The sequence below is a fragment of the Sturnira hondurensis genome, unplaced genomic scaffold (assembly GCF_014824575.4).
Source record: "Sturnira hondurensis isolate 20B ecotype Veracruz unplaced genomic scaffold, ASM1482457v3 Scaffold0020489, whole genome shotgun sequence".
Taxonomy (NCBI): Eukaryota; Metazoa; Chordata; class Mammalia; order Chiroptera; family Phyllostomidae; genus Sturnira; species Sturnira hondurensis.
In genome coordinates, this window is record NW_028093120.1 from 4,258,452 (window position 1) to 4,283,271 (window position 24,820).

Consider the following 24,820-nt stretch of genomic DNA (forward strand, 5'->3'; position numbering starts at 1 on the left):
TTTGACTTAGTGCAGAATATTAAAGCAATGTCAAGTTAGTAGGAAAGAGGAACGAGGTGGGAACTGATTGAGATGCAACACACATGGAGATCCTTTAAAGTAAGACACTAACTGAGACAGATTATAAGAAGCTACTAGAGATTTTTAATCTTAGATTTAGAAGAGCAGTGTGAAAACAGAGAATATCTGGAAAAATATCTGGTCATGAAAAGGTGACTTCGGTTTCTTCACGGAAACAATTTTATGTTAAATGATCTCGGAGAATGATCACTATACAAAATGAAAATTAGGCATCTACAAAAGTGGTGTTATAAAATCGATAGGCATTCACAGACGGAAGATGTATCTAAGGAAACATGCAAGCGCTTATCTCACAAAAGCTCCTACATGGAAACTAATAATAAGTAATTTCTACTTTTACATTAATTTCAAATTTTACTCCTGTTCCCTAAAATCTTGGTTTCACTGCCAGCGTTTTTTTCCTTTTTCCTAAGGAAGCACATTTTTGCTAGACCAAGATGTCCCAGAGGATGAGCATGAGAAGCACTGAGAAATCAGGCATGTCTGTAGCCACTGCAAGCACAAGCCGGCACGTGGAGCCTCAGAGCACCGGAACTGGAGCGCCTCTTCAACACCCCCTGCTGGTCTTGGTCGCAGATGTTATCAGACATCTACACAGTAATCTATGTTCTTCAGTGTTGGTTACTGAACCAGCTGTTAAATTCATTAAGTCAGTATATTTCTCGAGTCTGATTAAGATAGGTTTATTTCTGCTTTCAGAAAACAGCTGTGATATAAGTCCTAAAACTGATGTTCTAAGAGTAATAAAATTAAAATCGTCGTAGGTTGTCCAGTTTAAATAAAAGTTCTCTTCTGGGTCTTAATGTTTTATTTATATTTTTAGGGAATACCAGTGTATATACCAAATCCAAGATTTTTATTTCCTTATTAGTTTTATTTCTAAGTAGTTTCACATTCACCATTATTTTTTACCTTAAAACAGAGAGGATTAAAACATCAAAACACAAAATATAAGTGCGGAAATTGGCTCCAATATGCAAGGCAGGTGATCCAGGAAAGAAAGGATTGGACTCGATTTCAACGGAGTAGTGCTCTTGGCTTCCCAACATTTTATGGTAAAACTTATTGGGATCCAATGGTAGTTATGCTCTATTAACTAGAACCTTGAACCTTATGTGAATCAAATATAAGGAGGGAAAAGGGAGGGCATGAGGTAAAGAAAATATTTGTAACACAAATAAGACAAAAGCTCAGAGGCAACTCAACTGCTGCAGATGTACAGCATCTGCTCACTTGCCCACTGGGGACCAGCAGATAAAGAGATGAGGACATTTGCACAAAGATGGGTAGGCAAGATCAGATGAACAATGAGACAGCAATGTCCAGGTACTCTAACCATAGCTTGGAGAAAATGATCCACTAAACCACTTAACCCACTTACAAATAGTATTTTTAATTCATTTAACATTCAAATTATATTTTAATCAAGATAGACAACGATCTGTTTAATTTAAAAATAGAACTATTATTCTGAAAGAGGGAGAAGTGATATTTTAATAATGGCTTTACTTAGGTAAACAGAACCATGTAAAGATGGAGTATGAATACTCTGTAGTCTTCTAAAGACAATTCTAAGACAGAACAATATTTTAAAATCTCACTTTCACATGATAAAATAGAAATTTTTAGTTATGATGCACAAAATACATGTGAAAAACCCTGATGGGCGCTAGGGTTTTTTTTCTTTTTAAATCCTCACTGGATAACATTTCTTCACTGCTTTTAAAGAGAGAGCAAGGGAAAGAGAGAAACATCGATGTGAGAGAACAACACTGATTGGTTGCCTCCTGTAGGAGCATGAACTAGACCAGGCAAACCCATGCACCCAGAGGATCAACACCTCAACCTGGGTACGTGCTGTGACCTGGAACTGAACCTGTAGCCTTTCAGTTAGGAGAGGATGCTTCAACCAACTGAGCCACCCAGGCCAGGATAATGCTAGGAAATTTGAAGTAGTTTGTTTCTTCTTGGTAGAAGCCCTACAATTTTTTTCTGCGTCTTACTTTATGCACTATATTTTTTCCTAATTTTCAGATGTCAACATGCGTACACCTGAAACTTGCTGTATAATAGGATACATGATGTACAGACCCCTCACTTTACAAACATAACCATTAAAAAACATAATAATAAACATATCAAAAATCTAATTTTTTCAGAAATTTGCAGAAGTCAGAAAGAATAATAGTATCTATAGCACATATGTAGATGTTAATTTGAAATATATAATATTCATATAGATTATAATTGTAAATATAAAATGGAACATTGTAAAGTATAACATAAATAAAAATATAGTCACTCATTCTGTGTTGCAGAAATGTCATGTAACCTAGTCACCCTAAATTATGATTTGAAACTAACATTCTAAACTTGAACTGATAGAAATAGATCTTACTATTCCTGATTAACCGGATTCAACATCTCCTTTGTCTCTCTTTAAATTATCAGATAACCTTGAAAGGAAAAATGCTATTATATCATCTACTTGTTGCTAAAATATGTTCATGCCCAACTTGTGATGATATTTTTTCCTTTATAAAAAGTCAAAATCATAAGCCTTTAGATTCTTTTATTAAATGTGAAAAAAACTAAATTGTCTACATCGTTTGAAACATAAATTTCATTGTTCAGGTTAATTGTGGTAGGGTACCATGAGTCACGTAGCCGCTAGTGTTTCCTTTTTTACACTAGGTATTAACCACCTTACTGGTAAACTTGGGGCCATTCCTGACAAAATATAAATGAATTTTTCTCTTTAAACTCCATTCCTGGATTCATTTCTCTACTATTTTCTCCCATTTTACCCTCTGTCTTCTTTTGACTGACCTACACTTTTGATTAAGTTTTAATTGAATACATTTTGATAAGCCAACCAAATTCTTTCTGAAAAGCCAGTTAAAAGAAAATATATGAAATACACGAGATACTGGTGTAAATGCCAAAATTCTTCAGGCATGTACTATAAAGGTATTTAGGAAGTGAAGAAAACTACAAGCACACTCACCTTCCAAGTTCCCCATTAAGAATGAATGTGCTCAATTATAACAAACATTTAAAGGCAAAACAATTGCACAACAGAAAAACATGCTTTAAGCCCTCAGACTCTGAATCTGTTTTGTGATATATTTAAAGAGGTTATAAAAGTCCTGGTGATTCTCCCTGTGAACCAATAGCCTGACGCAGGAGTGGACCCAGTGAAGGAGAAAAAAAGCACAGCCAAGTTGAATCTCTGCAACAATCCCTCAGTTAACACATAAAGAAAACAACCTAATTACTGGAAAGCAGGGGGAAAAGAAAATAAAAAGTATGGGAAGGCAGAGAAGCATTAAATGCGAACACACAAATTTGTCTCTACTGTGGAACGAGAAATCAGCCTAGATCCTGAGGGTAGCCATTAAAGACTGGATGTTTGTCTAACACGTGTGGATGAATGAGAAGACGCCAAGGAACAGGAAAAAAAGACCAATTTTAATTACTAGAAAAGCTGCAAGGGAAAGAACACAGAGCTGGTGGCAGGAAGGCTTGAGCTACAGGCTGCATGGCACTGTACTGCCCGTGCCAATCAGAGCCAGTGAGACCTCACTGGGGGATGAAGTGAGCAGAGGAACCAGCCTCGGCGCAGGTCAGGCTGGGCTCAAACACACGTGAAAAACCGACCTCTGCGGTGTGACCTGAGGGTTCTCTTCTCTGAGCAGTTTCGTGCATAGACCTACAGAAATAAAAAACAGCATGTGGGCTTTCCTTCCCATAAAACACAGGTGCCAACCGCATTATCTACGGAAATACACTGCAACAGAAATGTCATAGAATTTTCATGTAGCAAACACTCTATTAACATCAAATGCATCAAGAGAAAGAGAGAACGACTCAGAGAGAGGAAAAGTAGAGGGGAGGGCAAGCAGAACAATGGCACTAAAGCTGCCACACTGTGGATTTACTACCTGGGTTATTTTCCCAATTACCTCCATTGTGATATAAAAATTCAGACAGGGGCTGCTGTCTGAGACTCAGGCAACTATTTCTCAGCTTATTGGGAACGGTCAAGGGGGAGAAAATCCATGGGAAATCGAAACAGTCAGAGAGCCTAACAGTCCGGAGAGACAACTCGTAAGTGCATAAACAAAGAGCAGCCTTCCCAGGCAGGACCGGAGGAAATTCTCTAAAGTGAAAAAGTCCGCTCCGGAGCCTCCCCAGTGAACGCTGCGGCGCTCGGAGCTGGAAGCGCCGAGCCTGGGAGTCGGGAGACGGGCGGCAGCCTCGGAGGACAGGAAGGGACTCTAGTCCGGGATCGCCCGGCCGGCACCGCAGACACCTCCGTCTGCCGTGTAATCTACGGATTTAAACTGGGGAAGGTGGCAGGGCTGACCGGCGCGGGGGAAGCCCTGCGTCCTCGGGAGCGGTGGACTAGTAAGACGATGGGGGAAACAGATAAAACCCTTCTCGAGACACACAGACCTTCCAGCCCGGGGACGTGCTAAATGAACCTTTTCGGCGAGAGGCAGTGAGGCGCGGGGCGCGGGCCACGGCGACAGCGCGGGCGGGCGGGCGGGGAGGGGCGAGGGACCGCCGGGAAGGACACAGCCAGTCAGAGGCGCGGGGCGCGGGGCGCGCGGACGCATTGGAGAACACGCGAGCCCCAAACCCAGCCGCCGGAGGAGGCGCCGCGCCTACTTCCCGATATAACCAACTACCGAGTGCGGGAGCGTTAACTGCGAGGAGGCAGCCGCCAAAGTGCCATTAAAGCTCGGGGCAGAAGGGAGGCGTTACCTGGGTCCTCTTTTCTGGGAGAAGCCGGGCAAGCTGGAGGATTCCCTCTGAATGATTCCACGCTCCCCGATTCTCTTCTGCCACAGGCTGAGGAAGGACCCCAGGAGCTGCTCTCTTTGCACTGAGCCGAGGGGCAGGATGATGGGAGACGGGAATTGAGAGTCTCAGAGGAAGGACAGGGGAGTCTGGCATCTCATTGGTAAGTGGCTGACATTCCTTTGCCAGTGACTGCTTTCTCTGAATTGTGCACTTTCTCTCCCAGGCGCTTTCAATTTTTGACACACTCGCTTCTGCATAGCCACCCTCTCTAGCCATGTTGCCAGAATTTCAAAACTGTAAAATAAAGCTTTTATATATATTTTTAACATGCAGTTTTTTTCTCTGCTGGGATTTTGTGTAAGAAAAGTTGAAGCAAGAGTAAATATAACCTATTTGTATAGCTCATAATGTCATCCAAAATAAGAGTAAACAATTCCTACAACTAAACTGTAAGGTGATGAATAGGAGGATAGGGTAGGGATTTTTCTAAAAACATCATCAACAACAACAAAACCCTAAACTAAAGTAAGTGTTCATAAAATAGGGTGCATTCTCAGGTGCTGAATGTGTCTTAGGACGAGCAATTTGTGAGAATGGAGACCAAGAAACTGGGCGTCTGGCAGTGCAGTAACTTGTTAATTTCAGCGGGGATACTCTGTAAGTGAAGTTCTACAAAGTTCGAGAGACTAAAACAACAGTATCTTGGATTATGCTGAGGTGTTTTCTGAATGTTGTGTAGGAATGTGATAGATTTTCAAAAAAGAATATGAACATATATATTCAGACACCCTTATTGAGTTTTTTAATTGAAAAGTGGGAGAGGGGTAATTTGCATATACATGGACATGGTGTACAGTAAGCTGAGAATTATTCGGATAACCTCAAAAATTCTGAGTTGTTTTAACTAGCTTTATTTGGGAAAACTAATAACCCAGTAAATATTTTAGAATTATTTTTCAAATCTGATAATCTCTCTACCTTGAAAAATACCTTTCGCTGTGATAGTGTAAATGCAGGTTTGGAAGCAAAAAAAGTTTTTAACTGTTGTATGTGAAATGTCTTACCTATATGCATGTACTTCTTTTTTTATTTTAAAGGTAAAATCATTTAGAGAGGCCATGCTTAGACCTTGCTTTTCAGTGGTAACTGTGGAGATAAGGATGTAAGAAGTAGATGTAGTGTACTAGCCTTAAAAATATAGATAAATACGTAGTGGGTCAAATTTAAGTGGAGGCAGAACTGAGCACCAGGGCAAGCTTAAAGGAGTTTATCATTATTAATATTGTGACCTTAAAATAATTAGTGATGATTGCATCCTCATTTTTTTAAGTTTCTGTTGTCAATTTTAAGAAACTCAGAAAGGTTTCTTTGCATATTTTCCTACTTCATTCTCAAATAATCATAAAGTTCTATATGGACCAGTTTATTGAGTCTCAAAAGTATATGTTTTCTTGATTACAATAGTAAAAACAATATGATTATGTAAGACTAAGCCACATAAAACAAATGAATAAGGATTGAAAATATTACATACAAAGAGCAACTAAGTCTAGTGGGGGAAACACAACACAAAATTTAAAGTTAAAAGTTAAAAAAAGGGAATGTGATCTAAAAAATAAAATTGAATTTTAAAGCTAACTTAGCTGGAGAGTGATGAGGTGATATAAAAGCATATTTGAAAATAGAAAATCAGTAAAATGTTTATTACAATACTTGTATGAATGCCAATGTGTTGTGTAAAGCTTGGTGGAGCCTTTCAATTGTTCATGTTAACACTTTTGGAAATACAAAATGGAGAGAAAAACTGCTAATTTTGATTTCTCTTTGATTTCATATACAACTGAATAGAAAGTTAGAATAATAAAAAGTTAGGAAAAAATAACATTACCCCAATAGATTCACTAAAAGTCAGACTTTGTCTATAACTTTCGAGTCACATGCATACCAAGATGCATTTGGAAATAGGTCTGAGAAATTACAGTTGTGGAATTTTTAAATAATCACTGAAATACCTTTTTTCCTCAGGAGAGTAATATTTCAACTATGTGGTGGTCAGACATCCTTGTTAATTTTGGGAGATGAACTAAAACCAAACCATGAATGAACAAATAGACTATGTTTATTTAAGAATAATTAAAAATTAGTTGCTTGTGAAAGTTTACTTCAATTATGTGTGTTAAATTTAAAAAAAGATCGAGTTTGATGAATTTATACTTCTTTAAATATATTTTTTATCCAACATTTTGGAAAACCTTTGCCACCTTCAGCGTAAACAGTATGGTTTAATAGCAAAACTGATTTAGTGATGAGGACCAAAAGGATGTCAATTAAGAGTAGAGGGCTCTCCAGATGAAGAAAGTAAGGGGTTGTTTGCTGGTCAAGTTATTTTAGAATTTGTCTTATTTCTAGATAAAGTAGATGGCATGTTATTGTGAAAAAAATAAAAACTTGTGTAGATAGCTGTAATAATGTAAAGATTATTTGATTATATCTAGGTCCCATTGGCTAAAACAAAGTTTTATAGGAGAGGTTAGGGCCCTTGATTCATCAAAAATTAATTTAGATTTTATGAGACCAAATGTTGGATTTGCTGAATCCATTCTGCAACACATATTTTGATTACTCGCAGTTTTTTAATTGTCTCTTTTTAAATCTGTTCTAAAAATTTACTAAGGGGTTGGAAATTTATTTTTCTTAATTTAACTAGGTCCATATAATTTGCTATCTCAAATTCTGACTTCAGGAGCTCAGATTTATTCACCTCTTTCTTATTACTGAAGATACAAATATGAAAGAGGTGTCTATTACTGACAATGTGTTTTTCAGATGAGGGTTATAAGGTTGTGCTAATATGTTACATGAACTTCTTAGCACTTTGTAGCAGGGAAGAGGCTGGTGGAAGCTCAAAGTGGTAGAATCTCTGCTGAGGTCTATTTTCTGAGCATTTGTGATCAATAGCTCTACATTAGAGACTCGTGCATTTAAGAAAGTAATGAAGCATATAAAGGTCATTAACATTTAAGATTTAGGATTGCATACTATATACCCATGCCCTATCAATTAATTTATTCTGGTTTACAAAATTTTTATATTCAATTATGTAATGTTGAGAAGGTTTGAGTAAATGGAACAGTACCAGGTTATATTTTCCATAGATACTTCAATAGTTTTTTGTTAAGTATTTTCATTAAAATAAATAGAACAAATTTGATAGTGCTTCATTGATAAAGTGGTATGAAATAAATATTAAATGAATATATATATATATATATTTACTTTTTAGGAAAATATAGTTTTACAAATAAACTTTCATCAGAGTTATTTGGCAGTATTAAATTATATCACATAAACTTGATATATGACGATATAGTTAACTTTCTTTCTGTTTTACCTATGATAACTATGTGCATAAGCTAAACAGAGAGCATTTTCATGCTATCAAGCCCTTAAATTAAAACACAGGTCTTTAATTTCATATGCCAGAGAGTGCATATTGTGTTTGTGACATTATAACTATCTTAAACATTAGCTCATAAGACTTAAAAGCCAGCCAAAATGTGAAAGCTCTCCTTTTCTTTAGTACAGGGTAATGGATCTATAGGAAGTGGCATGAAGTAATTCCAAAAAAGTAATAAATCAAGCTCTGTCTATTTTATGGAAATAAAAAAAAATCAATGAATCCACCATTTCTTAATCTAAAACTATGACATTTATTATTTGTGGAACATTTTAGAAACTAGTCATGTTCTTTTCTCATGTGTTTCTTAAACTGGAATTCCTGGTGATCACTGTCATTTTTATACAGTTCTCCAACTGTTCCATTGGTTGCATTTGACAGCATAGGTATTTTTTTTCTGGTTTTATAAGTGGTCCCTTAAAAATCCGTAATGACCTAACAACTTGCTTCCTTGTGGGTACCACTTTTTAATTCATGTTTAACAAATGGACTTCTTTTGAAAGACCCAGCAGGACTTGCACATTTCCTCTCATACTAGTCATGGTTCCAAATATTTCCTATACTCACTTATGTAGTCCCCCAAAGTTGAGATCTTGATAGAAATCATTAACCTATTTTATGAATTTTCCCACAAACACACCTTTATAGTTTGTGTCTTTGCCCTAAAATTTGAACCTGCTTAAGCATTAAAGTGAGTAATATGAACTTTATATAAATTTTAAGTAACTGTATTTTATATATATATATATATATATATATATATATATATATATATATATATATATCAGTCAAGAAGGGAGATGGAAGTATTGCATTTACCTGAGTGGCCAAAAACTCTCATTTGTGACCTTTGACAGGAGAAGTACAATTGTATGCATACCATTCTATGAGGGACATAGGATTTTGCTCTTTAGCACTTTAATAGCTGTTAAATGCTCGAGAAGGAGAACATCTTGTCTCCCATTATGATCCAGTAGTAACTATAGCATATGGAGCTTAGGAGGTCACGTAAGGGGTCAGCAATATGTGATAAAAGATGGATTGAATTTTCTTCCACTTGATAGTCTTCATATTGGCACCCACATTCATTCTGAAGCTGAAAATACTTGGGATTTTAATTGAATGAGATATTATAATAGGGTAATTATAGTTATAATGTATCTGGAGCTGCTGTATTTTCACAAATTTTTACTAGTTGCAGGAGTTATAATTATGAGATAACCAGTAGAGAAATGGTATATGGATTTGAAAAGAAAAATTTACTTTTAAGTGTATAAAGTTTAATCTTTATTTTCTCAAATATTTAATTTTATATTTACAAGTATTAAATACTTTTTCAGAAACTAAACCACACATAAAGGTTACAAAAAGTTTAGATAAATTATTTAAAATCTTCTAGGTGCTCCCATTTCAGTTTTATATACAAATTCACTTTTCTTTTTTTAAGTTAATTTATTTTTTAGAGAGAAGGGAAGGGAAGGAGAAAGAGGGAGAGAAATATCAATGAGTGGTTACCTCTTATGTGCCTCCTACTGGGGACCAGGTCTGCAACCTAAGTATGTGCCCTGAGTGGGAATCGAACTGATGACCCTTTGGTTCATAGCCTGCAGGCAATCATGGAGCTACACCATCCAGGGCCAAATTCACTTTTCAATGATGTAATATTTACTGAGATACTATCATAGTTTATTGTATCTAATAACAGAATTAGATGAAATCCCTAGTGATTAATATGAATATTTATCTGAAGGTACAGGTGACAGTAGAAAAAACTAATTTTGTTTCCTAGAAATAAATTTTTATTGCATTGAGATTAATTATTATTAAATGTAAAATGCTACATTTTACATTTATTGTTTCTGGGACACCTAAACTAATTTAAGTGCTCACAAATATTTCTGAAAACATTATGAAAGTTCTCATAATTAATTTTAGGTTGTGCCATATTTTGTTATTTGAAAACTCTCCTGTTTATATTCTTTTGTAAAAGATACAGACCAGCTTAATTTCATCTCTCATATTCAAAAATTAATAAAACAATATATGTAACAATCAATTTTTCTTATTTTGAGAATGTCGATAGGAACTTCAAAAGACATATAATTTATAATAAAACTGAAACTTTTAAACCAAAATTCAATTTAATATTCTTCCTCTTTCAATTCCATTATTCTAAAGGAAATGTGTATGCTAGTAAATGAGACTTCCTAATGCTAAAATAACCATTTTATTAAAAATAAGCACATATCTCATGAGTTATTGATGATAAACATGAGGACACTTAGGGAAAAGTGACAAAATGATGCCATTTAGTGTTAGAAGGAACTTACCATGCGCCTTCTTCTCCATATTTTCACATATTGTCATGAAGAGGAATAAACAAAGATATGAAAAGGTTAAGTGATGTGTTTAACATTACATTTAATGGAAAAGATGGAATTAGAACCCAGTTCTCTTACATTTCTAGAAATTTTCATAATTTCTAGAAGTTAAGGTCAGAAGTTTTCATAATTTATTCCAATAATTAAAAATCCAACAACATTAACTCAGAGGAAACAGCTGCTATACCCAGGTTCTGTTGTTAACCAAGACTTCAATGACTAGACAACTTAATTGCTAGATGTGAACTTTTTTCACAATGAACTTAGTGTGCACTCACCAGCTAAATCAAATAGGAGGCATTTGACAGTTTTAGTTAAGAAACCTGGGAACTCAAGTGGGAAAAGAAATGTAATTTTTTTCCAGTGATTATAAAGGACCATTCATTTTTTTATTAGTTTCTTTCCTGGATTGGTGTCCCTGCCCCCGTAATAAATGTTTAATAGGGTGCTAAATTAAGTGGAAAACCACTGAGAAATGTGGGTGAGAAAATATTTCTGTGTATTGGAAAATTTGAATAAAATGTAAATCATGGACTTTCTTAGGGTACTAATGATTTTAGAGCATTTAATAAAATGCAAAGCAGAAAATGGGTGTCTAAAAATAGGCACTATTTTGAGTTTTAGATTCAAATATTAACTTGTATATAAATTTTAATTTTACTGGTGCAATACAAAAGGAAGTTAATACAGAGCAAATTTGAGTAATAGTACTTAGTTATTATTGTCTTTGAACCAAAATTTGTTTATGCTTAATTTAAATAATGCAATATAAGTAATTTTAGAATGCATCTATATGCTAAAATTTTTCACCAGTGGAACTTAACGTGATAAACTGTAAAATTAGCATAGTATAACTTAGTGGAAAGGCACTCGTATGTTGATAGTGATATTTTTACATATATACAAACCAAACAATTAATGTTTGGTTTGAGGTCTTTTCTACCTTATGCATATAGCCAAAATTTGGACTTAACTCTGGTAGAAAATACAAAACTTATTCTCCAGGTCTGATAAACAGATGGTTTTAAAATTCTTTGAATTTCAATTTTTGTATATTTATTTACCTACAACTCACTTTTAATTTTTCAATGTTTTCAAAGAACAATAAACTTAGTAAGAAAGAGTGGTTACTTGATATTTAAGTTAAATGATCCAGAGTTGATTTTATTAAAAATGTACTGTATTAATTGTGTTTTAAAACATATGACTATATTTGTTTGTTTCACATTCTTTAATGAGTTGTTGTTAGTGTATACCCCAGTGAGTAAGATTAACAAAAAGCAGTTCCTTTCACAGTTAAAGCAATTTCTACATTACTTCAATCACTCAAGTGGTCTTCTGTGGACAGTAAAATTGGAGTAGTAAGTAAGAGTATAAAGGGGAGTAAGTATTTCATGAGCTGATGGAAGAAATGAGCACATAGGGTGAATGTAATTCAATGTGAAATGTTCAGTGATAGTTACATACAGCCAAGATGCACATTTTCAATATTTCTCCTTTCAGAGACAGCCGTTAGTTTTCTTCCAGTCTTTCTAGCTTGGATTGTTTCATGCTTGCATTGGTTCTGTAATTGCTGTATTTACTTCCGAGAGCCTAAGTTGTTTTGAAGTAACTGTGGTTCCAAGATTCACCTAATTTAAATGAATGTTGTGTTTTTCTACATCTCATTATAGTGCTAACTTTAGTATCATCTAGTCTCTGGTGATACAGCCAAAACTGAGGGAAAATGAATGTGGCTTAGATGCTATGAAGAGATGCAATTTTTACATAAGTAAGCTTGATTTCTGAGGTATTAAGTATGGAATGTTAATGTGTTGGTGATACTTATTTTACAAGGGTTGGTTAACCATAAAGCTAATGAAGCTTTGCTTACACAGGTCCTCCCAGATAGGAGTAATAGTAGCAACGAGGCAGTAGTAAAAATTGTTTTGCTCTTTATAATAGTATATTTAATATAGGGAGGTAGTATGAATTAGGGAATTAGGTATTTGAATTGTAAGATTTAGAGTTGGCTGAAGAACTTATTGTATAATTTTAGAAAAGTTACTTATATACTTGCAAAATCAGGATATTAACTGTCATGAAGGTGTGATAATATATAGGAAAAAAGTCTACTTTTCAGTGAAAAAAAATTGACAGTGTTAGAACCATCAAAACATTAAGTATGGGAAGAAATTTTGGTTTTACTCCAATTCCTTTTCTAACATATAAATTTTAAATGATCTGTCTACAAAAATCTATTTTTGTATAGGGCACAATGCTGTCCTAATTGTGGAAGGGTATATTGAGATCTATAGACCATGAGTATTTAAAGATTATTCTTTTGTATCTTGTCTCTGAGTTAAATAAATTACTTGAATAGGCATTTCTTAAAAATTCACACTTCTGGTACCACTTACTGTTGGAGATGCAAAGGAAATTAGAGGCTCGATTCCTAACAATGGAAAGGTGGAAAATTGTCAGCCAGGACACAACATAATACGAATCTTAAGAAAATGTACCAGTAAACATACTTATTAAGATATGGGTCACATGTTCTGAGAATCTTGGAGGACCAGAAATGGTCATTGTGGGGATGGGTTAAATCCCAGACAAAATGAGAAGCGATGGGACTTGAAGGAACTTTCCATTATGGATTGGCAAAGACTCTTTTTCAGTTGGTGAGAAGGTAAGCAGAATAAGATGGATGTGTAGAAGAAAGTAGGAAAGTTAATTAATGTAAAGAAAGAACTCTTTGTTATCCAAAGAGAGAATCTAAAATGTATCAGATATGGAAATGTAAAGGATTCTGAGAGACCTTTGAAAATTGGGATTTTGTTCAAAAAAAAGAGGATAACTCAAAATTAGATGCTATTGAAGATGAAGTTCAGCCTTAGTTTTGTCCCTTACTTGGACTCGGAAAAGTCGCTTCCTCAGTTTATAAATCTCTCCAACAAGAGAGTTAAAATCGATAGTAAAGGAGTTTTTAAAGTTTTGATCCACTGTAGCTCAATGACTGTGTATGATACAAGGTTTTGATGAAGAGGAAAATTGCAAGAAACAAAATTGTAGTTGTTGACAGCTGAAATCAGGCTAGATTCCATGGAACAAAGGTAACTTTCATGGCATATGGGGAGGCCAAGAAAAAGCATGGACTTATTATGCACAAAATTAATCCTGGCTCAGCAGTTTCTCTGTGTGTTTGCCTAAGCAATATAGTAACCTTTCTAAGCTTCCATTTCTTTTCCTGTAAAAGAATAGTAACTACTACCTTGCAGTTTTGTGGGGGTTTTTGTAACAAGGAAATGCAGTTGTGTAATTCCCACATTAAGATAATTTCTTCATATCTTTATGTATAGTTTCTTACAACAATATATTTTTATACTTAAGTACAAGAAATATTAGAAGGCAGAAAATTCATTTGAATTTTGTATAAATACATCTGGGCAAATTACTTCAGTTTTCCAAGTATGAGGAAACTCACTTATTTTCTTGGCACAGCGTTGTACATTTGCTGTTAGTGAGATGATTTCTTTTTATGGTCTTAATTGTACTTGACAATATTTAAAGAGATTATGGGCTTTTTGTTTATTTTTTACATTATTGTGTTTTGTTTTATTTGAGGGAAGTCTTTAATGCCCTTTGTGAGCTTGTTTGGAGGATTGATTTTATTTTGGTAGGAGGGTAAGCTTTTTCAAAATTGTTTTTGAATCCAATGGGATTGTAAATGGTATAGGATATATTCATTTGAAAATGCTTCCTCTGAATATTTTCTTCTTTTATTTTGATTATATCTCTTTGTTATCTAAATACTTTTAAGGAAGTGTCTCATGCTGCACAGTTGTGTCTAACACTAATTTATTAACACAAATTAAAACTGAAATCTTTGAAATTGTGAATTGTTAGTACATTTGAGAGCAAATGTAGAAGTATTTCATTTCAATTTACAGTCATTTTACAGTTAAGTTTTTCTCAAATAGATATTTAGACATATTGCTATTTTATTGGCTTGGCTACTGTGATATTAAAAGTTATTAAAGAGTAAATAAATTCTATGAGTAATGTGGTAAATTATATGTCACTGAAAATATGTATATGCTTTGTATCTGTACAACCAGTCAACCTCTTCCTTACATAATTAGTGAATATTTTACTATTGCAGGAGTTTGAACACAGTAGAAAGAAATGAAAGAAACAACTCTGACAAAAAAGTTTCTTTTGAAGAAGTATGATAATACTATACTGGTTTCAGAGATACAGGATGTAGAGGAAAAGACAAAGGTGGCGAAAGCCACAAAGCAGACAGGAGAGGGAGCTGACAGAAAGCAATTTTAAACTGTTCAATGAGGAAGTGATTAAATAATAATTCAGATCATGAAATACTTTAAAAAAATGCCTGGACTTGATATTTTACCTGAAACAATTTTTTCTTTTTTTCTTTCCTGCATGTACTCATCTTATAAGATAAAGGACTTTATATATAAGTACATGGTTAATTTTCCCAGATTGAATATTGAAATGCCATTTAGATACTATATAGTTGCCTTGATAAATATTTTTAAAAGAAAGAAATGACTCAGTGTTCTCATTCTCATTACTTCTCTTCTTTAGATTTTTTTGCATGATTAGATGTGTCTTAACATATTAGAACTTTAAAAGATTATTAAAAGTTAATACAACATACCTTTTCTAAATGTTCATGTCTATTTGTTTAGTGTTTGTCTTTAGCTAATATTTAGGTAAATGGTATATCTGAGATCAATTATTTTTCATCTGAAAATTTGTTATTAATTTTCTTTGTCCTTTCATTTGAAAATCATTGGGTTAATTTAAGTTTTCTCAGGAGAGAAAAATAAAACTTAAATGCAAATAGATACATTCTTATTAATCTTTTTCCCCAGTTAAAAATAATACAGATATCATTTTAAGGATTAATTTTAAAAGGCATTGTTTTGTAGAAGTTACTTTCCACTAACAAAAGACAATTATGACTTTTTTCCTACCCCTTTATCGATAAAGAGTGGAATGCTGTTTAAGAATGACTTTTAAAATGATGCTGAAATTCTTTCTGTTAGATTACAAATGATATACTCAGCCTTAGGACCGTATGGTAAAGTAAGTCTCATAAGTCAGAATCTTGCTTGAAATGAACACTGTTGTCATCATCTCTTTTTTATTCTAATATTATAGAAATAATGATGAGCAGTATAAAAAGAATATGATGGAAGCCAAATATTATCCCTAAAATATTATCTAGTTGAATCCCTCAGAAGTACTCATGTTACAGATTTTTGTATGACTTCCTTCCAGCAAATGTTATTTTTTAAAAAGAATCTTAGGTGTCCACATATCAATTCGAAAGGTATATAGTTTTTGAACACTGTAGACTATTCACAATAAAGGTACATCATTATTTATATAAGTAGTCCTTCACTTAAAATTCTTTATCAATTTATTTTTAAATAGGAATACAAATGTTAATGAAATAAAAAATTCTTGTGTATTCATGTTTATAAGTATAACTAGATATAGAAGTAAAATTGCTAGGTCAGTGAGAATATGCATTTAAAATTTTGGTTTTACTGCCAAATTGCACCCCACAGAGATGGTTCCAATTAACATTCTCACTAACAGTTTATTAGAATGTCTATCTCTCCATATTCTGAGCCAGTATTGTGTATTATCAAACTTCTTGTCCTATACCTAATGAAAGAGATAAAAAAGTATTATATTTTTATTCTTATTTATGCTTAATATTTTAAGCATTTTACATGTTTATAAAACTTTTTTAACCTACTGTTTCTGCTCATCTTCAGTTTAATTCTATGAGTTAATCCTTTTCTTATTCCCTTTACATAATAACTGAAAGCAAGAAACAAATAGTAGCAAGAAGTCAATTAAAAATGCTTTGAGACATTGCCAAAATCTCTAAGAAATAAGGTGCACATTTGTGAAAAGCCAGAGACGTTTGTATACATACCATTGTTTTTTTCTTATCCATTGTATTCAAAATATCCAGTGGGAGTACAATGAAGAGAAGACGATTGTACTTGGTTAGAGCAGAAAGGACATCAAGAAAATAAAAAAATTCTGGAGAAATGAGTCCTCTTATATTCAAACCAGCTTTACAAATATCTCTCACCCAGCACTGGTTCGGGGCATCTTTCAAGGGCACAACATCTCCAGGCTGGTTTCTCTCCCTGCATTCTCCTAAAAGTCGGTCATTCTACTGGGATAACCTTTTGAAGACTCAAGTCTGGTCATTCCTTTCTTTACTTTCAAGGCTTTAATGGTTGTTTCTGTTTGAAGAACACATCTCGAATTCTGCAGTGTGCCAGTGAGGAGCTCCACAGCTGTCCTTGAGAAGCTCTTTCTGAGAGCAGCTATGTCGATATACACGTTTTAGATTGAGCCACCTCTCTCCAAGACCTGACATTAAATTTTCCATCTCTGTACTTTTGTTGCCATTGTTTCTTCTGCCCAAAATTGTGCTTCCAGATATGCCCATGTAAGGGGCTTTCAAGATAGGAATGCATTTTGATCATAAACTGCTGTGAATGAAGTGTTTATTTATTTAAACTAGATCTTTGTCCTAACGCAGAATGCTCTAAATAACATAATGCTTTGAAGTTGCCAGCATTGAGAAATACTGTAGAAGAAACAATTGCTTTCAGTATAGTATAACACAAAACAAGCTCTCATTGAGTGTTCTACACAAGTTTGTGTTTGGTCCTTGACTTGACAGCATCATTAATATTAAATATTTATGTAATTTGACTTTTCCTAATTGTTGTGAAGAAACCAAACTTGTATATCCATGACAAATTTGTGATAAAGGTCTTTAAATTTATTTAAAAATTTATATAAAGAATCTTTGCCTTGATGGATTTTGGTACACCTGCACTGCTCATTTCAGAACATGGAGCATTGTTTGTTATAAAAACAGTGGGAAGTAAAGCAATACTTATTTTAACACTAATGAGACACAGGTAAATATTTTTCATTTTATATATCATTTACAAATGTTCCACACAACAAAAGCTTCTTAGCACAGAGAAGTCAAGGATATATATTATTTTATAACTCATTTTAAGATACTGGGAACATTTATAATGAAGATGTTGTATTTTTAATTCAAACTATGTTTGAATTTTATCACTGAATCAGATCATAAGTAGCAGTAAGTAAAATGTCCCATCTGTAATCTAAATAAATTATAAACTTAATTCTTAGTTATAGTTATGTAATTCTGTTCCAATTTGACAAATTAGCAACTAACTAAAATGTCACACTTTTAATCAGATGCTAAAGTTATCATAAGAAGAAAAATTAATTAAAAACAAAAAAGAACAAGGACTCATGGACATAGATAACAATGTGGTGACTTCTGAGGGTGGAAGGCATAAGAGCACTAAAGGGTAGTGGGAAAAATACAATAAATTTTAAATTTAAAAACCTGAAATGACATTTTCTGTATCTTTAGTAAATCTTACAAAATATTCTTAGAAAACTCTTTAGGGCTCTTGTTTAAAATCAAGCAATATTTTTCTCCATTCTGGACTGTATTTTGATAAGTAGACTAAAAATTGAGTCCATAAAATCAATTTTATAACATCATAGAAATATGAGCAATAAAAAGTATTAAATATGTCTTAGGACAAAAAAAAAAGAAGGGCTATCCTAAAGAGTGGTTTGATCCCAACAAGCCTAAAGGTATCCCACAGCCTTTTAGACCATTGCCTGTATTTAGGTCTAAGAATGTGCTGTTACCTCCTTTGTATCCTCTGCTGCTTTTTTCTTTGTCTTAAGATACTATTCCTTGAACCAGTTTCTTCTGAACAAGCACCTGTGTCATCAACAGGAAATACAATTGAACTGCAGAAAGAATCAACACTCTTATTTTTTTGTCACTAGGTAAATTCAGAAAAGCCAAGCTGCTGTTCCTTGTATTCTTTCTGCCTCAACAAAAAACACTAACAGCAAAAATCAAATTGAAGACCAGTACTTCTCTTTGAGATCAAGAAAAAACAGAGAGTTTGCAGGTGTCAAGCACACAGTAGTTGAAATCACAAACTTTGCCTTGTGCACAACTAAAATGACCTCTGTGATTTTACTGAATGGTAGGTAGTTGATTAACAAGGGAGAGAATGAGCAAGTGCTGAGCACTTAATCCAAAAGTAGGAAAGACACCAAATGTTGTGTTAGCTTATGATGTGTTCCTTGTGTTAAGAAATAGGTGGCCTGGAGGAATCAGGAGTACCTTACAAAGCATTAAAAATAATATTTCTTGGTATACCAAAACTTGTCTAAAACAATTTCAGAGATTTTTACGTTTGAAATAAAAATGTTTAGCATTTCAGAAAATCAAGAAAAAAACTTGAGTAAATTTTATGTACCCATTTTTATTTGTTCAGTAATCATATACAATGCATTGTTTAGGATGACAGGGGGTAGTGGGGATTTATCTTTCATTTAGTTTTATGGTTTCACAGGCCATAAAACCAGTCAGATAAGAAAGTCACCCAGCAGGTATTTGTTCAATAGCAGATGGATGAGAATTTGGACACTTTGGGTTCCTATTACTAAGGTACCGCTTAGAGTGGAAATATTATTGGAGAAAAAAGGAAAAGATGATTAAGTATGCACAGATATGTATAGATTTTGAAAGAATAAGAAGAAAATATAATCTAATGACTAGATACCAAACCATTTTTCTATATAAATGTGCTCTTATTAGTCTTGTAAAAAGCTTTTATAACAAATTTTCATCATAAAAAAAATTATAAAACTTTAAATACATTATATTAGAATATAATATAAATATTGTTCCAGCCTGATTAATTAGTGTAATACTGATGTTTGATAATGTTTGGTGCTATTGTTTCAGGCTTTATTTTTGCCTAAAATTAACTACATTTTTTCCATATATCTTGTTTTAAAAACCTGAAGCTATAAAAATCCAAAGAGTTGAAAGAAAAATAAAGAATAATAGATCATACAAAAATAAAAGTAAAAAGTGAGTGAATTTCTGTTTAGCGTGGGTTTATTTGTTGTTTAGGGCAAGTTGACAGCTGGATGGCACAAAAACATTCTTAAACATTACCAGTATGGCTAGTTTACTCTGAATGTTTTATGCAAAAATCAAAGTGTCACAATATCCATTATTTAATGGTTTTGCTGGTGCATATGTAGAAATATATATGATTTTAACTACCTTTTCATGGTTAAAGAAGATAGGGCTGCCACAGATCTGAAGTAGTTATCATTAACATTCCTTTAGTCACAATTTTCAGGCTTATTAGAAATTTAAAGCAAAACTGTTAAATGTGCCCTGGCTCGTGTCGCTCAGTGGATTGAGCTCAGACCTGTGAACCAGACGATCGTGGTTCGATTCCCAGGCAGGGCACATGCCTGGGTTGCAGGTCAGTTCCCAGCAGGGGACCCATGAGAGGCAACCATACATTGATGTTTCTCTCCCTTTCTCCTCCCCTTCTTCTCTAAAGATAAATAAATAAAATCTGAAAAAAAACTATAAAATGTAATAAATACCATTCCAAATACGAAGAAGGAGGAGGAGGAGGAGGAGGAGGATGCAAAAAGAAGAAGCAAATGAGATACTAAACCAAATCTATAGAGAAAAAGAAATGTAACTTTGTTTTAACTTGAATTATTCCCCTTAAGTTTAGAACTTTGTTTCTCATTTCTCATTTGTTTTATGAGAACACAAAAAGAATAAGATGTGAGCCCACCCTTGCCTTGAGTATTCAAAACACTGACTTTCACAGTTTTCTAAAAGCTCCAGAGAGTGGGTATATAAGCTTTTGCTGTATTGATCACGTGAACATTGGTTTGCAGCAATAATCCAGTAAAATCTAATAAATAATTCAGCCATCTAAACAGTGCAAATAATGTGTTCTTAATAGAATCAATTGCTTAGCTTTTGATTTTGAGATTTTTACCCTAAAAATTAAAAATGTCTTAATTGTGTACACCTCAAATTATGTCACTATTTTCATAGCTAATAAACAAGTTAAATAAGTGTTCTATTGTAGCTTCTACATATATAATTATACAATTATTTTCATTTAAAATAGTGAAAATTTATTTGTATTTATGAAAGAGTGTAACTCATGGAATTCCTCCATGATTTTCTCAGTTACGGTAAATATATCTAATATATTTTAAAAATATGTACTGAGAGTTAACATTTTCCAGGCCCTTTCATGGAAAAATCCCAGTGTATTTCATTTTTACAAAAGATAATTGGAAACAAATCAAACTGTTTCACAAATATATACAGTTGTAAAGTTTAAAATAATAACATGGTACTCTATTTAAAGCATTTTGTATCATCTTTATCTTTTCCTTTTGTTTTGTTTGGGTTTCACAGTCACTATACAAACAAAGTCTTAAAATGGTACCAAATCAGACTACTAACGTTAGCTTGAAGGTGAAATGAAGGTGACCCAAAACACTAAATCAATGGAGTGACTTTAGGATTTGCTCTAAAAAAGTTTAGGTACTACTGTACAAACCAAGGCAGAGCAAGGGCATCTGAATCCAAAGGTGATGCCATGAATTCTGCTGGTGTCCCGATGTTAGGATATCAACTGTTCCAAAGAAAAAGCATTGCCACCAATTTTAAAGAAAATCGACATAAAAATGGTTCTTTTTTTCAAGTTTTCCTTTATTTTCAGGAGTTACTCTATATAAGTAGTCACAAATAACTATCTTTCCAAGAATCTTTAACTATTTTCATGTTAATTAGTTATGAAATAAATTACTAGATAGGAAGATTATTTGTTTTTATTGTCTCCTTTCTAAGTTCTAGTGCATTACATGTATCTTTTAGTTTGTCAGCTCTTAAGAGACTACATTATTTTGCAGGTTCACTTTGGCAAAGCCAGTTTCTTATCAGTAGTACCTGATAACATTCTGTATCATTTGGAAAAGAAATTCAAAAGGATTTATAATGAAACAGGCATTGCCACTGTGGCATTAGTTACATCCTGGATCCACATTTTGGGCAAAGGTGGCTGACCATCATCAGAAGTGCTTCGTCCTTACGTTTTCCTTGGAACACTTTCATTATGCAAAGTTGGTCTAAAAACCTATAACTAGATGCTTGAAAACACTGCTAATTATTTGTAAATTCCTAATAAAATTTGATTTCACAGCCGCTTCAGTTGCTGCCTCATTTTACCTTCAGGTTCCTTCTGGGATTTTGGGAAAAAATGTAATAGCATGTATCATGATGGCTTCACTAGAAGAACATTCTGGTTAACAATACTAATGATGGAGCCTAATCACCTACCTTTCAAATTTAGTGCTTCTACTCGAGCAAGTTATATTCTCTATGCCTGATTTTCCTCATCTGTAATGACATGGATTACTTGGCAAATTGAAGGTGGCTTGCTCAGTTAACTTAACTTTAGCAATTGACTTAACTTCAAGTTATTTGCATATTCAACGGAGCTTCATAGAGCAATAAAACAGAGAAATAAATGAAGAAGGTGTCTGATTTTCACAGAAAGTTTCTTTTCATCTTTTGAAATATGACTTAAATGAACATAGTCTTTGGTACTGACATTAGTCCATGGTTAACCTGATTCTTTCATGGGCCAGTTACGCCAGAAGTACATAAAAAATCTATTCGTCAATGCAGGATGAAAACCTACATGAAACACAGTTCAAAAAAAGATTTTTAAGTATATTTTATTGATTATGCTATTATACTTGTCCCATTTTCTTCTCTCTTTTATCTTCTTCAGCCTTGTACCCCCCCCCCCCCATCTGTATTCCCCTCTTAGTTCAGGTCCATGGACTGGCTTCTCCATTTCCCATACTATTCTTAACCTCTCCCTGTCTATTTTATACCTACCGTTTATGCTTCTTATTCCCTGCACCTTTTCCTCTATTCTCCCCTACCACTGCTGATAACCTTCCATATGATCTCCATTTCTGTGATTTTTCCTGTTCCAGCTGTTAACTTAGTTTTTTTTTTTTTCTTTTTTGGTTCAGTTGTTGATAGTTGTGAGTTTTTTGTCATTTACTGTTCAAAGCTTTTGATCTTCTATTTCTTAGATAAGTCCCTTTAACATTTTGTATAATAAGGGCTTGGTGATGATGAACTCCTTTAACTTTACCTTATCTGAGAAGCACTTTGTCTGCCCTTCCATTCTAAATGATAGCTTTGCTGGGTATCTTGAATGTAGGTCCTTGCCTTGCATGATGTAGAATACTTTCCAGCTCCTTTTTGCCTGTAAGGTTTCTTTTGAGAAATCAGCTGATAGTCTTATGGGAACTCTTGTAGGTAACTGTCTCCTTTTCTCTTGCTCGTTTTAAGATTTTCTCCTTATCTTTAATCTTGGGTAACTTAATTATGATGTGTCTCAGTGTGTTTCTTTTTGGATCTAACTTTTAGGGGACTCTCTGAGCATCCTGGATTTGCATGTCTATTTCTTTCTCCAGATTGGGGACATTTTCCTTCATTATTTGTTCAAATAAGCTTTCAATTTTTTCTGTTCTTCTTCTTCTGGCATCCTTATGATTTGGATTTTGGAACATTTAAAATTACCCCAGAGCTTCCTCAGCCACTCCTCATTTTTTTTGAATTCTTATTTCTTCATTGTGTTCCAGTTGAATGTTTATCTCTCCCTTTTGTTCCAAATCGTTGATTTGAGTCCCACTTTCCTTCCTTTTACTGTTGGTTCCCTGTAATTTCCTTTATTTCACTAGTATATCCTTTATTCCTTCATTTTTCCACCGAACTCAATAATTTCTGTGAGAAACCTGATTACCAGTGTTTTGAATTGTGCATCTGATAGGCTGTCTCCTCGTTGCTTAGTTCTTTTCCTGGACTTTTTAAATCTGTTCTTTCATTTTGGCCATATTTCTTTTTCTCTGCGCACCTGTTTTGTTGTAAGGGGCAGAGCCTTAGGTATTCATCAAGGTGGAGCAACCCCTTTAGCTGTGTTGTGTTGTGGTGTGGTGCTGTACGTCGGGGAAGGGTCAGAGAGGGAACAGTACTGCTTGCTGGCTTGCTCAGCTCTCACCCCACTTTCCATCACTTCCCTTGCTTCCCACAAGGGGATCGTGCCCTTTCAGGTGGTGATTTTCAGGTGGGTGGGCTTGTGGACATTCTAGGGTACTGTGGGTCTCCCCAGTGGATCCTCCTGTGAAGCTGAGAGTTTGTCCTGCCCCCACAACCCACATGGGTTTATACCACGAGAGGTTTGAGGCTTTATTTCCCTGCACTGGAACCCTTGGTCTGTCTCAGTTTTCAGTCTTTCCTTCAGGTTTATCCTCATGTGAATGTGGGAAATCCCTTCTGCCAGCTGCTGCCTCCTTTGCCGCCGTCCACCGCCGCTTTGTTGCATATCCTCTTTGCCCCGACTCAGCCCCTTCTGTGGGTCTGGACGAATGCTTCTTTTTTAACTTCTTGGTTGTTGGACTTTCACGCAGTTTGATTTCCTGGCAGTTCTGGTTGTTTTTGTTTTTAAATTGGCTGTTATCCTTCTTTTGGTTGTGTGAGGAAATGAAGCATTTCTACTTACGCCTCCATCTTGGCTGGGACTCCCCTAAATCCAAAAAAAAAAAAGATTTTCCAGAAAAGCAAAGAGTGGAAACTGAGAAAACAGGCAAATTAATATCAATTTCCCTCATATCCCAGTATTTTTATTTCCCATATATCTTGTCCCTGTAAATCCTTATCATCAATGATATGAATAACACTGATAAAAGCTGGCTAAAAATTGAAGATTTTATTTTCATTTTTGTCACAACCCTACGTGACTCTGATCCTATCTATTTTTCATATTTTCCATTTGAAAGGAAAGAATAACATTTTGCGTGTTCTATTTCTTTTATTTCCAAAGAGAGGGTGATATTTCGAAACTAGTTGGTGGTGAGAGTATTATGCAATGAATTAGTTGCTATGATAACTACTTTTTGTTGTGTTGCAGAGTAAACATACATTAATTTAAAACTTGCAAATTGGATATCTGGGGCCAATTGCAGTATAACTAGTAGAACTGCATTCCTTCAGAATGTGATTACTTCCATAATTCTTTGGTATGGAGAATTACTGCCGAACAAAACAGTCAACTCTCTT

The 24,820-nt window shown here is 34.1% G+C and overlaps 1 long non-coding RNA gene across 1 annotated transcript in view; it reads left to right on the forward strand.

Moving 5' to 3' along the window:
* Positions 1–4,719: 4,719 nt before the first annotated feature.
* LOC118975681 (uncharacterized) overlaps positions 4,720–24,820 on the forward strand; it is a 539,098-nt gene continuing 518,997 nt past the window's right edge. Inside the window, exon 1 of the long non-coding RNA XR_005064112.1 lies at positions 4,720–5,050. This is a non-coding gene — a long non-coding RNA (uncharacterized LOC118975681). The remainder of the gene's footprint in view (positions 5,051–24,820) is intronic.